Genomic DNA, 13,640 nt, shown 5'->3' with positions numbered 1-13,640 from the left:
GATATAAAAGTCTAGATGGAAAAAATAATCTTTAATTGAGAAGTGGGGCAGGGAACAGATATTCTGAGCTTTCATCCAGTTGCTATAACCATACTTTCTAGAAAGACTAGGGAAATTTCACAGCCGTGGTTTGACACTTCCAGAGCCATGTACACCATTTTTTTTTTTGATTTGGTAAAATTGACTCTTTTTGGTATAGTGTTCTATAAATTTTAACATATGTATAGATTCCTGTAATCACTGTGAAGATGTGACAATTGGGATACAGTACATGTTCTATATGAACTCCCTCTTATCTCTTTATAGTCACAACTTCCTTGCCACCCCAACCCTTCTCAACAACCGTGGATGTATTCCCCCACACTGTGGTTTTATCAAGAAGGTCATAAAATGAAGTCATACAGTGGGTTACTTCTGAGACTGGCTTCTTTCACTCAGCATGATGCATCTGAGATTCATCTAAACTGTTGCACAGATCAATAGTTTGTTCCCTTTTTAATGTTGAGTGGTATTCCATTGCATGTATGTACCACAGTTTGTTTATCCTATCCATTCACTAGTTGAAGGACATTTATTTGGCTTCTCCAGTTTGAGGCGATTTTGAGTAAAGCTGCTATAAACATTCACATACAGGTTTTTGTGTGAAGAACATCGGTTTGCGTTTCTCTAGGATAAACACCCAGGAGTGGGATCTCTGGGTCAAAGGGTAAATGTATGTTCAGCTTTATAAGAAACTGCCAAACTGTTTTCCAGTCTCTGTGTGACTTTGCATTCCCACCAGCAGTGAGAATTCTGGTCTCTGCCCATCCTCTCCTGTACTTGGTATTTTCAGTATTTTTACTTAAGCCATCCTAGTAGGTAGGTAGTGGTATCTCCATGTGGTTTACATTTGCATTTCCCTAATGGCTAGTGACACTGAACCTCTTTTTCATGTGGTTATTTGTCATCCATGTATCCTTTTTGGTGGACATGTGTGTTCAAGTCTTTAGCCCATTTTTTAAAATGAATTATTTGTTTTCTTACTGTTGAATTTTTTTTAAGCTTATTTATTTATTTTGAGAGAGAGAGAAAGAGAGGGAGAGAGAATCCCAAGCAGGCTCCGCACCATCAACGCAGAGCCTGATACGGGGCTCAGATTCACAAACCCCAAGATCGTGACCTGAGCTGAAATCAAGAGTCAGATGCTTAACCAACTGAACCACCCAGGAGACCCCTTACTGTTGAGTTTAGAAACTTCTTTTTTTTTTTCTTCTCAGTTTTATTTATCTATTTTGAGAGAGAGAAACAGAGGCAGCACCAGTGGGGGAGGGGCAGAGAGAGGCATAGAGAGACTCCCAAGCAGGCTCTGCACCATCAGCACAGAGCTGATGCGGGGCTCAAACTCATGAGCCCCAAGATCAGACGTTTAACCAACTGAGCTACCCGGGAGCCCCCTTACTGTTGAGTTTACAGACTTCTTTATTAATTCTGGACTCAAGTCCTTTATTGGCAATACAGGGATTTACAAATGTTTTGTCCGAGACTGTAGCTTGTCTTTTCAATCTCTTAATGGTATCTCTCATAGAGCAGGCATTTTTAGTCTGGTGTATCCATTTTTTTCTTTCATGCATTGTGTTTTTGGTGTCATATCTAAGTACTCTTTGCCTAATCCCAGGCCACAGAGACTTTCCTATGTTTTCTTCTAAAAAATATACAGGTTTATGCTTTTTGTTTTACATCTGTGATCTATTTTGCGTTAATTTTTCTACAATGTGTGATGTTTCAACAGAGGTTCTATTTTGTTTTGCATATGGATGTCCAGTTGTTCCAACAACATTTCTTGAAAAGAAATTCTTGCTCCACTGAATTGTCTTTGCACCTTTGTCAATCATTAATTGGCCTTATTTTTGTGAGTATATTCTAGGTTCTCTATTCTGTTCCACTGATCTGTGTGTCTAACTCTCTGAAAGTACACTGTCTTGATTAACTTGATTCTAAGTCTTAAAATGAGGTAGTGATCCTTCCAACTTTACTGTTTTTCAATACTGCTTTCAGCATTCTGGTTCCTTTGCCTTTCCATTTCAACATAAATTTGTCTGTATTTACAAAACAAATCTTGTTGGGAATTTGATAGGAATTGCACTGAGTCTACAGATCAGTTTAGGGAGAAATTACATCTTTACTAAGTTGTGCCTACCAATTCATGGACACGGTAGTCTCTGTTTATTTATATCTTCCTAATTTCTTTCATCAGTATAGTTTTTAGCATACAAATTCTATATATGTTGTTAGATTTATATGTAAGAATTTAATTTTTATTTGGTATGTTTATAAATGATATTGTGTTTTGTTTTCAGATGTTTTAGTATTTAGAAATGGGACTGATTTTTTTGTTTTGTTTTGTTTTGTTTTAAACCAGAACATGTATTATGTGACCGATCATTGAAATCCTTAAGATGAACTGGATACTGCAAAAGTTGCCCTCTTGGGCTTAGATGCCATTCTTTCACGGAATCCATGCCTGAATCTGCAGTATACAATTTTTAAGTGCCTCATTAGACCGTCCCAGTGGTATTTCATCTTTTAGCCTTGGCACTCCAGTTTTACTTTCTCTTCTGCTTGGCAGGATAGCCGTAACTGCCACAGGTTGATTTCTGAAGGTGGTAGGCCTTAGAGTCACAGCAGTGTCACAACATGTGTGTCTTATTGCAACACTTTCCAAACGATGATATCCCCTTCATCATCTCATTTCTGTGGCCAAGATCAAAGGGATGAAGTATGATTGATTTTTGTGTGCTGAACTTATATTCTGGGACCTTACTAAACTTACTTATTAGTTTTAGGATTTTGTTGTTGTAGATTCCTTGGGGTTTTCTACATAGACAATTATGTTATCTGTAAATAGTGAGTTTTATTTCTTCCTTTCTAATAATGTACATGCCTTTTTATTTCCTTTTCTTGTCTCACTGCACTGACTGGGACTTCCAGTAGCGTGAAAATAAACATCTTTCTTTGTTGCCAATTTTAGGGTAAATGCATTCAGTGTTCCACTGTAAAGTATGATGTTAGTCATATGTTCACTACCAGGAGTGGATATTATATTTTATCAAAAGCCTCCTCTTCATCAATTGATATGATGAGTGGTTTTTCTTCTTTAGAATGTTAAGATGGTAGATTAATCGATTTTCAGGTATTATATCATCCTTGCATTCCCAGGATTAAACCTTACTTAGCCTTGGTATATTATTCTTTTAACATATTGCTAGATTTTATTTGCAAATCTTCTGCTCCATAAGGTGAAAGAGCTCACTATGGCATGAGAGGCCTGGAGCAGTCAGGAGTGATACCATATAGAAGCTTGGACAAAGTCCCATAGAGAACTCTCTGGAGGCTCTGGATGTGGCTCACATAGTATATAATCCAGTCAACGGACAAGTGATCATTAGTCTCACTACTAACAATAGCCAGGCATACAACACCCAAGCTCATCTGTCAAATTAGGTAGCTGGAATCTATAACTGCTAAAATACATTCATTCTAGCACTTCTATTGTGTGAGTCAATGCTTATGGAGACTTAGTGATAGAAAACTAGAAGAGCTGGATTTTTTTTTTTTTTAAGATTTTATTTTTAGGTAATATCTACACCCATTGTGGAACTCAAACTCACAACCCGAGATCAAGAGCTGCATGCTCCACAGCCAGGTGCCCCAGAGCTAGACTTTTTAATGAGCCTACCAGGAACCTTCATTATCACCCTCACTCCCATACCCCTCCAAAAAAAAGAGAATCGTGATATATACAATTAACTTTCCCAAGAGTTTGGTCTAGGCAGAATCAGTTTTGCTCTCTAGGTTCAACTGCTGATTACTAGGAGCATCAGAGACATTCTAACAAGAATACCCCCTGCAGCTTTTGGTGATGGGGGGCGGGGGAGGTGGGGATGGTGGGAGATTGTGCTTCTAGCAGGGCACCACTTGTAAGGTCCTTTCCTTCCTTCCTTCCTTCCTTCCTTCCTTCCTTCCTTCCTTCCTTCCTCCCTCCCTCCCTCCCTCCCTCCTTCCCTCTTTCTTTCTTTCTTTCTTTCTTTCTTTCTTTCTTTCTTAATAAACACTTTTTTTTAATGTTTATTTATTTATTTTTAGAGAGAGGTACAGCATGAGCAGAGGAGGGGCAGAGAAAGAGAGAGACAAAGAATCCCAAGCAGGCTCCCCACCATCAATACAGAGCCCAACATAGGGCCCAAACCCACAAACTGCGAGATCATGACCTGAGCCAAAATTAAGAGCTGGATGCCTAAATGACTGAGCCACCCAGCTGCCCCAAGATATTTCTGATTATTTTTTCTTTTTAAAATAAAAAAAAAAAAGTTTATATTTATTTTTGAAGGAGAGACAGAGTGTGAGCAGGTGAGGGGCAGAGAGAGAGGGAGACACAGAATCTGAAGCAGGCTCCAGGCTCCAAGCTGTCAGCACAGAGCCCGACACGGGGCTTGAACCCACGAACCATGAAATCATGACCTGAGCCGAAGTCCTACACCCAAAGGACTGAGCCACCCAGGTGCCCCAGGCATTTCTGATTTAAGAGGTACCTCTTTGTAAACACATTAGTAAACACATTTAAAAAAAACAAAACTGGAATTTCAATTCATAATCCTGTTAAGATGTTCAGATGGTCCTCTAAAACAGTGCTTCTCAAACTGTCTGTGGTTAAGGGCCAATTTTTCCCCCTTTATATCAATCCATTGCAGATCCATTGTTTTATAAACTATAATAAAACGAACTGCTAGAGAATGAAATTTAAAAAACAAAGACATAATACAATATAAGCTCTATTTTATTATTATAACATATATAAAATTGTCAACATATATAAACTGTCAAGATGTTATAAAAGTTTCTAAGTGTTTTCCCTCAATTTCTGTACACATCCCACCATGTACCAAGCAGCAGTTTGTGAACCTAAAATGGTTTACAGATTATACTTTGAGTAAAAGTGCTCTACAAAAATAAACCCTAATTTTCAACTGGCCTTTCTAGAAAATGCTCCAAATCCTAGGTATTACAGCTAAGATAGGCCCTAAAAATAATTTATGAATGAGAGATTTAAGATTTAGAAAGGTTAAGTAATTTGTACAAGGCTACAAAGCAAGTTAGTGTTGGAACCGAGACTAGAAGTTGAGGGCACTATGTAAAAACATGAACCTCTGAGCAGGATTCAAATTCTAGTTCTGCAACTTAATGGCTGTGTGATAGATACTAAATTTTCAAAGACTGTATTTTATTAGGTGTTAAAATAGCTGTTAGAGAATTAAAATAAATTATATTTAAAAACAAATAACAGCAGCTAACATTTATTGAGCATATACTATGTGTCAGGCACTGTGCTCGGTAATTTACACATATTATCTCATGTAATACATGTAAAATATGTTGTACAATGCATGGAATAAAGTGTAATGAATATAACTAAGATATTATTATTCTAGTTTTTTAGTTCTGGAGTCCCAGTCCAGGATTCTTAATACTCTAAGTTACTGTAAGTTCAGTTTATTTCTTAAGATTTAAGTAAATATCAAAAACTTCAAAGGCAGGTCTTCTATCTTTGATTACTAAAGCTTAAAAGGGATAAAAATGAAGGATAGATGCCAAGATAACTAGTAGTTATTATTTACGTAGGGTGCAATTTGGGATAGCTCTTTTAATTTCTGAGGGTTTCAGCTTTTTCTAAGGTATGCACAGTTATCATAGAAAGGAAGAGGCTTCCCTTTTTAAAAAATTTTTTTTTCAACGTTTATTTATTTTTGGGACAGAGAGAGACAGAGCATGAACAGGGGAGGGGCAGAGAGAGAGGGAGACACAGAATCGGAAACAGGCTCCAGGCTCTGAGCCATCAGCCCAGGGCCTGACGCGGGGCTCGAACTCACGGACCGTGAGATCGTGACCTGGCTGAAGTCGGACGCTTAACCGACTGCGCCACCCAGGCGCCCCGAGGCTTCCCTTTTTAAACAAATGACTGAAACATTCATCCTCTTTTTAGAAGAGATAAAAATAACAATATTAATAGCAGCTACTATTTATATTACCTTGTGCCATGCCATGTGCTAAGCACCTTATATACCTTTTCTCTTCGTAATTATCCCCATTTTGAAGATGAAAATGAGACTTAGGAAGTAGATCTACTCTTCAGCTAAGACTGTACAACCAGCAAGTGGTGTAAGTGGGAATCAAATCCAGGTTCATGTGACTCCAAAATCTGTGCCCCTAGCTATTCAACTCCACTGCTTCCTATGAAGCCAGAACAGAAAAGTTTCTGGTGCTCTGCCGCCTGGCTCAGTCTGCCCTGGGAATGAGATTCAATTGTCTAGATCTTCTTCAGAAGAGTGAGAAAAGCTGCCTGTGTCCTTCAGGGGAAAGGTGCCATGATGCTGCTCATAGTAAGCAGGCTGATTAATTTCACAACCAAGGAGACATCTGATACCACTGCCAAGCGGCCAAAATTCCCGCCCTGGAAAGTTGTCAGCTTCAAGGCACAAACAGTCCAGTAAACAGAGAGTGCAGATCAGGTAGAGGGGTACTCTGAAGGTGACTGGTTCATGTTCCAAGATGGGAAGGGAAAAAAAGGAATGATTACAAGGAGGGGAAATTCAACTCCCTATTGAAGAAAGAACACTTGGGATCCTTCTAGGACTAAGCCACCTGCTTCTAAAACCAAATCTGAGACCTACTTCTGGCTAGTCAGTGCTGAATAAGAACAATTACAACAAGAATTATTAAACTATTTCTGGAGAAGCTCATGAACCACTTCAACACAAAGCAAAGTGAAACCCTTTAGAGATGTCTTGGTGGTACTCTGCTCACACTCTGTTCAACAGCAGTAAGCAGGGAGCTCAACTCCATATATAATGATATTAAAACAGAGAAGTCTCAGTTTGGCCCAATAGCAATTTGAGAGTCTACAGATGTCCCCCAAGTCTCTTGTCTTTTCAGATGATGAGGTGACCTGTCCAAAAGGGAATGAATCCTGACACTGTTTTCTCTTTTTACATGAGAGCTTGCCATCCTCTCTGATAATCTATGTCAAAGGTCTCAACAGTGGCATCAAGGGCTGCCCTTAGACAAAAGGAAACACTTTCTTATTAGCCTACAGGGGAGCCGTCACCAACCTCTCAGGAGGTTGGTGTTCTCCAGCCTGCAGTAGCCTTTTCTCATTTGGCCAGCATTGGGCTGGCACATTCCTGAGCCAAAATGCACACATAAGCTGCTTTCCCTGGTAGCGAAGCTCTTCACTCCTGAGTGACTCTTGTCAGGGGCGGTTGGGCATTCTCAATTGGATTACGCTGACAAGGAAAAAGGCCTGTGGTATATTATTTCAACACCATTTGGCTTCAGAAATGCCTGTCTCGACCCTTTTGCCCTCAGAGCCTACTTCTCCCTTCTTACTTTCTAGAGGGTCACCAGCCTGCTCCCATCCTTGCTCTTCATCCTGCAAATATTGGCTCATGTTTCTGGAGACAGAATATCGTCACTCACAAGGTGGATCATGTATAACAGACTAATAAATCAGAGCATGATATAAACAGAAGTTCATTTACCCCTCTTGATACTTCTATATCCAGAGGCACAGAACAAAATTATCTGAGCATAAAAAGCTTTTCAGTTTTTGGCTTTTCTGTTTATGCCTGCACATTCCATTTTAGGAAAAAGTGTTAGGTCCTCATATTCTACTTTTCTGACTATGCTATACCCAGGAATATTTCTTGTAAAAGACAAAGCAAGATTGGGAACGATCTACAAATGGAATTTTTGAGATACTGTAATCTCAGGAGGAAGGAGCTGTGCTCTTTGTGGTCACTAGGGGGGACATCAAGTGTAGTGGTCCAAAGCATAAACAAAACTAAACTTTGGTAAAGCCAGAAGCCTCTGGAGTATCTGCCACACCTGCCATCCCTTTATTTCCAGACCTCAAATGGTCAGGTGGGGATTTAGATTTGACTTCAGGAACTGACTTGAAGGAAGACTACCAAAGGACAGCTCTCAGAGAAATGTACTACCTTCCAGACTTAAGGGTCAAACCCAGACAAGGCTTTGCAAACTGCTCTCTACAAGAGGAGAAATAAAATAAAGAAATGTCCAGTCTTGGCCTATCACTAACTATGTGACCTTGGGTAAAACACTTCACTTCTTTGGGCCACAGTTTTCTCATCCACAGAGTTTTCTTAGGGAAGATGGTGGTGGCAGTAGTTTAACTGAATTCCTCAAGGCTCCTTTAGATCCCTAAAACTTAACAAAAAGCAAAGTACAGTTTGGGAGTAAGTGCACATGAATGCAGACTGTCTGTTAAGAAGGTAGCCCGGGGGAAAGCAATTCGTTTGTCTAAGATCTTGACAGTAGATCCTCTTTTTTCCTTTTCTTAAACAAATGCTTATTAGTTTCTCAAGGCACCTTTAGATTTGGGATGGGAGAGTGGGGAGATTGATGATGGCTTAATCACTATCACATCCAGGTATAAGGTGGGTCGATGGGCCAGCTAGAAGATAATGGTACCAACCATTTACACTAAGAAAGGCAAATTATTTCTAATACTTGATCCTTTAAAAATTCTTTGGGAAGTATTCATTTTTAGGCTGATTCTAGCCCTTAATGGCCAATCCAACCTGAATAGCCAATTTAGCTTGATGCTAGAAGCTGCCACCTACCACCCTTTCAAGAATAATACTACTCCACTGTCCAGGACAACAACCTTAATTTGACTCAGACATCAGTAACAGCTACACAGATTATTAAGCTTAATTGTTATACATAGATTATTTTATCCTCCCAATAACCCTGAGAAACAGTATTACTGTTCTTATTTTACAGATAAAGAAACCAAGGCTCTAAATGGTTAAGTGACTTGCCCAAGATCACACAAAAAATGAAAGAGGCAGAATTTAGAGCCAGGTCTGTTCTGGTTTCCAAAGTCCATGCTCTTAAACACTTATTATATTCTTAAATGTTATACCATGCTATTGCTACAGGTTTACTACTAGATGTATTAACTGCATGAGTCGGATGGCAAATAAAAATTTAAAATTCAAATATCCTGGAATTGAAGTTTCTTCTCTAACTTTCCTCCTCCCTAACTGATGACTAAACACTGTTAGTTATTGATTTTAGTACCGCCACAAGAATTAAGTATCAGGTTTGCCCAGGTTCCCTCCTAATCCAAGAGGAAGAGTGAGGCCCCTTTAACAAGGCCGGCAGGGCTAAATGAGGCCCACAGGGACTGGCCTCAAACGTATTGCAGAGGCCCAAGGACAGACTGATCCATCTGTCTTACTGAGAGCAAAGTTTGATGTGTATCAACTCTATAAACACTAGTTTTCACCCTTCTAGAGGAAATTGGCACATATTGAAAGGAAAGCAATTAGATTGTAACATACAGGCAAGCCAGAGCTGCTCTGGTCCTTTACTCTGCCTTGCCATTTTCTGCATACATTGTTCAAGACCAAGCCCAAACTTAAGGAGGCAATTTGAAAGCCCAGGAGAAATTAAAAAAACTTGTGTTACTATACTTTAAAACAGAACAATTCACCCCAACTTTATGCAGTCATTACACTTGAAGCAACTTTTTCAATCCTAATTCCTCTCGTATTCTAGTAAAAAGTTCCAGTGTTCAATAGCAAGAAGAGAAGACAATTACAGGTTTATTATCAATTACTATCCTGTCAGGCCATTAAGAGGAGACCCTAGAGGGGCCCTAAAGAGGCAATAAAAGGAAATGAAAAAGAACTAAATTTTGAATTAACATTAGCAAAGTCTACAGATATGTAAAAGACTAAAGGGTCAAGAGCCTAAACTTCTGGAGAAGATTCAGAGAATCCCCAAAGAGTATCAATTATAGGCCTGGGAACAATCTTCCCTGCCCCTTACATGTACAGAATCCTATTTTTCAAAATTTATGTTTATTTATTTATTTTTTTAATTTTTACTTTTTTTGAGAGAGAGAGAGAGAGAGAGAGAGACAGGGCATGAGCAGGGGAGGGGCAGAGAGAGTGAGACACAGAATCCGAAGCAGGCTCCAGGCTCTGAGCTGTCAGCACAGAGCCCAACGTGGAGCTTGAACCCATGAACCGCAAGATCATGACCTGAGCTGAGGTCGGATGCTCACCAACTGAGCTACCCAGGTGCCCCTATTTAAAAAAATTTTTTTAAGTTTATTTATTTAATTTGAGAGAGACAGAGGGAATGAGAGCAGGGGAAGGGCAGAAAGAGAGGGAGAGATAGAGAGAATCCCAAGCAGGCTCTGCAGGGTCAGCACAGAGCCCGACTTGGGGCTCAAACTCTTGAAACTGGGAGATCATGACCTGAGCAGAAATCAAGAGTCAGACACTTAACAACTGACTAAGCCACCTAGGCGCCCCCAGAATCCTATTTATTCACTTTTTTCTAACAGCTGAAAATGGTTTCTACAGCAGCAGATCATAAATTCTTAGGACACTAAGACTAAGGAATCTTATTCTGCCTCAGCCACTCTTTGCACTATTGGGTTCATCAAGAATTTGATGATAAGGTACATTTCCCATTTTACAGATGGGGAAAACAAAGGCATCAAAAATGTAACCCATTTTTGATGTAACAAAAATGTAACCCTGGCCCCCATAAGGGCCAGGACAAGTGTTCTAACCGCTTGCCACTGCTGTCTCTAAAGACATGTCTGTGAGCTGGAGAATGAACAAGAACATTTTTGGAAACAGCAGTACTCTGAGAAGTCATGTTATTTGCTCTGAAAGGTGCCCAGGGAAACTTTTAGACAGCTGAATCTGGAGGAGCAATCCTAAAAGTGTTGGGAAACAACCATATTCAGAATACATGCAACAGAACCCGAGTTCAGCCAACACCTGTTTCCCCAACAATATCTGTCTATCTGTCTCTTATTTTATCCCAACTGCACACAATACAAAAGCTGCATTATTCTGGTAAAGTTGCATACCAGCCCAGAGCACACAGTTAATGTTTTTTACAGCCCACATGCCTTCTTGTGATGGATGGCCATTTTATAATGAAATACTTTATGCTCAATCAACTAACTTACAAATAATAAGTGTTCCATTACATGCCATTAAAAATAAACCCAAAATCAGGAAGACTCCAAAAGAAATAAGAACAAGAGGACAAGGGTGATTCCTGGAAAGAGAGGAGGGACCCAAGTGTGAATCCTCTGTAACTCTTTCAGGACTAAAGAGGTACAGTCCTAAGGAGAATTTGGTCTAAAAAAGGCACTGATTTCAACAAATGATGTTAGAACAACTGGACATCTATATAACAACAACAACAACAAAAAAGAACCTCCAATGAAACGTCGCACAGTGTAGAAAAATTAACTCAAACAGATCACAGATGTAAACAAAAAGCATAAACCTGTATATTTTTTAGAAGAAAACATAGGAAAGTCTCTGTGGCCTGGGATTAGGCAAAGAGTACTTAGATATGACACCAAAAACACAATGCATGAAAGAAAAAAATGGATACACCAGACTAAAAATGCCTGCTCTATGAGAGATACCATTAAGAGATTGAAAAGACAAGCTACAGTCTCGGACAAAACATTTGTAAATCCCTGTATTGCCAATAAAGGACTTGAGTCCAGAATTAATAAAGAAGTCTGTAAACTCAACAGTAAGGGGGCTCCCGGGTAGCTCAGTTGGTTAAACGTCTGATCTTGGGGCTCATGAGTTTGAGCCCCGCATCAGCTCTGTGCTGATGGTGCAGAGCCTGCTTGGGAGTCTCTCTATGCCTCTCTCTGCCCCTCCCCCACTGGTGCTGCCTCTGTTTCTCTCTCTCAAAATAGATAAATAAAACTGAGAAGAAAAAAAAAAAAGAAGTTTCTAAACTCAACAGTAAGGGGTCTCCTGGGTGGTTCAGTTGGTTAAGCATCTGACTCTTGATTTCAGCTCAGGTCACGATCTTGGGGTTTGTGAATCTGAGCCCCGTATCAGGCTCTGCGTTGATGGTGCGGAGCCTGCTTGGGATTCTCTCTCCCTCTCTTTCTCTCTCTCTCAAAATAAATAAATAAGCTTAAAAAAAATTCAACAGTAAGAAAACAAATAATTCATTTTAAAAAATGGGCTAAAGACTTGAACACACATGTCCACCAAAAAGGATACATGGATGACAAATAACCACATGAAAAAGAGGTTCAGTGTCACTAGCCATTAGGGAAATGCAAATGTAAACCACATGGAGATACCACTACCTACCTACTAGGATGGCTTAAGTAAAAATACTGAAAATACCAAGTACAGGAGAGGATGGGCAGAGACCAGAATTCTCACTGCTGGTGGGAATGCAAAGTCACACAGAGACTGGAAAACAGTTTGGCAGTTTCTTATAAAGCTGAACATACATTTACCCTTTGACCCAGAGATCCCACTCCTGGGTGTTTATCCTAGAGAAACGCAAACCGATGTTCTTCACACAAAAACCTGTATGTGAATGTTTATAGCAGCTTTACTCAAAATCGCCTCAAACTGGAGAAGCCAAATAAATGTCCTTCAACTAGTGAATGGATAGGATAAACAAACTGTGGTACATACATGCAATGGAATACCACTCAACATTAAAAAGGGAACAAACTATTGATCTGTGCAACAGTTTAGATGAATCTCAGATGCATCATGCTGAGTGAAAGAAGCCAGTCTCAGAAGTAACCCACTGTATGACTTCATTTTATGACCTTCTTGATAAAACCACAGTGTGGGGGAATACATCCATGGTTGTTGAGAAGGGTTGGGGTGGCAAGGAGGTTGTGACTTAAAGAGATAAGACAGAGTTTTCTGGGGCAATGAAACTCTTTTCAATCCTGATTGTCACAGTGGTTACAGGGATCTACGTGTGTCTTAAAATTCATACAACTATACACTAACAAAAGTCAATTTTACTATGATAATGAAAAGAAAAATATCTACAGAAAGAATTGTAGTCTATGAATCTTATCTTACTTCATACGCAGAATGGCAACCACATGATGCAGCCCAACAGCAGACCCTGCATTCCAAGACTGAGGTCTGAAGATATCCAGATTAGGTGTAAAGGAATGGCCACCTGTGAAGGTGGACCTAAATTCAGAAATGTCCTTTCCCCTCAAGGATTTGTGGAAACGCTAGACTAGCATGGGGAGCTTATTTCTTCTCTCCATGGACTCTTCTAACCAATATTAGAAAAGATTTAAAATTGGAACCTATTCTTTCAAATTCTTCAGTTGAAGCAGCCCTGTAATGATAGATTACACTTCTGTCAACTTTGACTCCACTGAACATGGTTAGAGAAACTACAGTTTTGGTATAATACGTCATTTGGCTTTGGGTGCCTGCACCCTAGCATTCAATTTCTTGCTTTAACCTTTGAGAATTAGTTCCCCAAGGCCTAGGTAAGATAAAGGCAGTAAAAATATAGAGAAATACTTTACCAGGGAATAATTTATCTCCCATAATATTTGACACACAGGATACTAAATCCTACCTGGCTAAAGCCCCTTGGCAAAATTAACATCACTAAGGGAAGTGCTGACTTCTGCTGCACATAGCCTCAAGGAAAAGAGTGGGGGGTTAATAAGCAAGGATAAGGAAGGGCGTTCATCTAGCACACAGACTCACCTATGTTCAAGAAGCACTTGGGACACT

The 13,640-nt window shown here is 39.6% G+C and overlaps 1 protein-coding gene and 1 pseudogene across 7 annotated transcripts in view; both read right to left on the bottom strand.

Annotated features, from left to right (window-relative positions):
* GBF1 (golgi brefeldin A resistant guanine nucleotide exchange factor 1) overlaps positions 1–13,640 on the bottom strand; it is a 122,345-nt gene that overhangs the window by 35,771 nt on the left and 72,934 nt on the right. The gene's annotated exons all lie outside the window — the stretch shown is intronic.
* LOC124507089 (60S ribosomal protein L37-like) lies at positions 2,056–4,008 on the bottom strand (annotated as a pseudogene).

This window comes from Lynx rufus, unplaced genomic scaffold (genome assembly GCF_022079265.1).
Source record: "Lynx rufus isolate CCGP_SWC_20201006 ecotype Redwood Valley unplaced genomic scaffold, mLynRuf1.p SCAF_11, whole genome shotgun sequence".
NCBI classification, from domain to species: Eukaryota; Metazoa; Chordata; class Mammalia; order Carnivora; family Felidae; genus Lynx; species Lynx rufus.
Note: the sequence above shows the minus strand (reverse complement) of the source record. Positions and strands in the feature narration are given on the sequence as shown.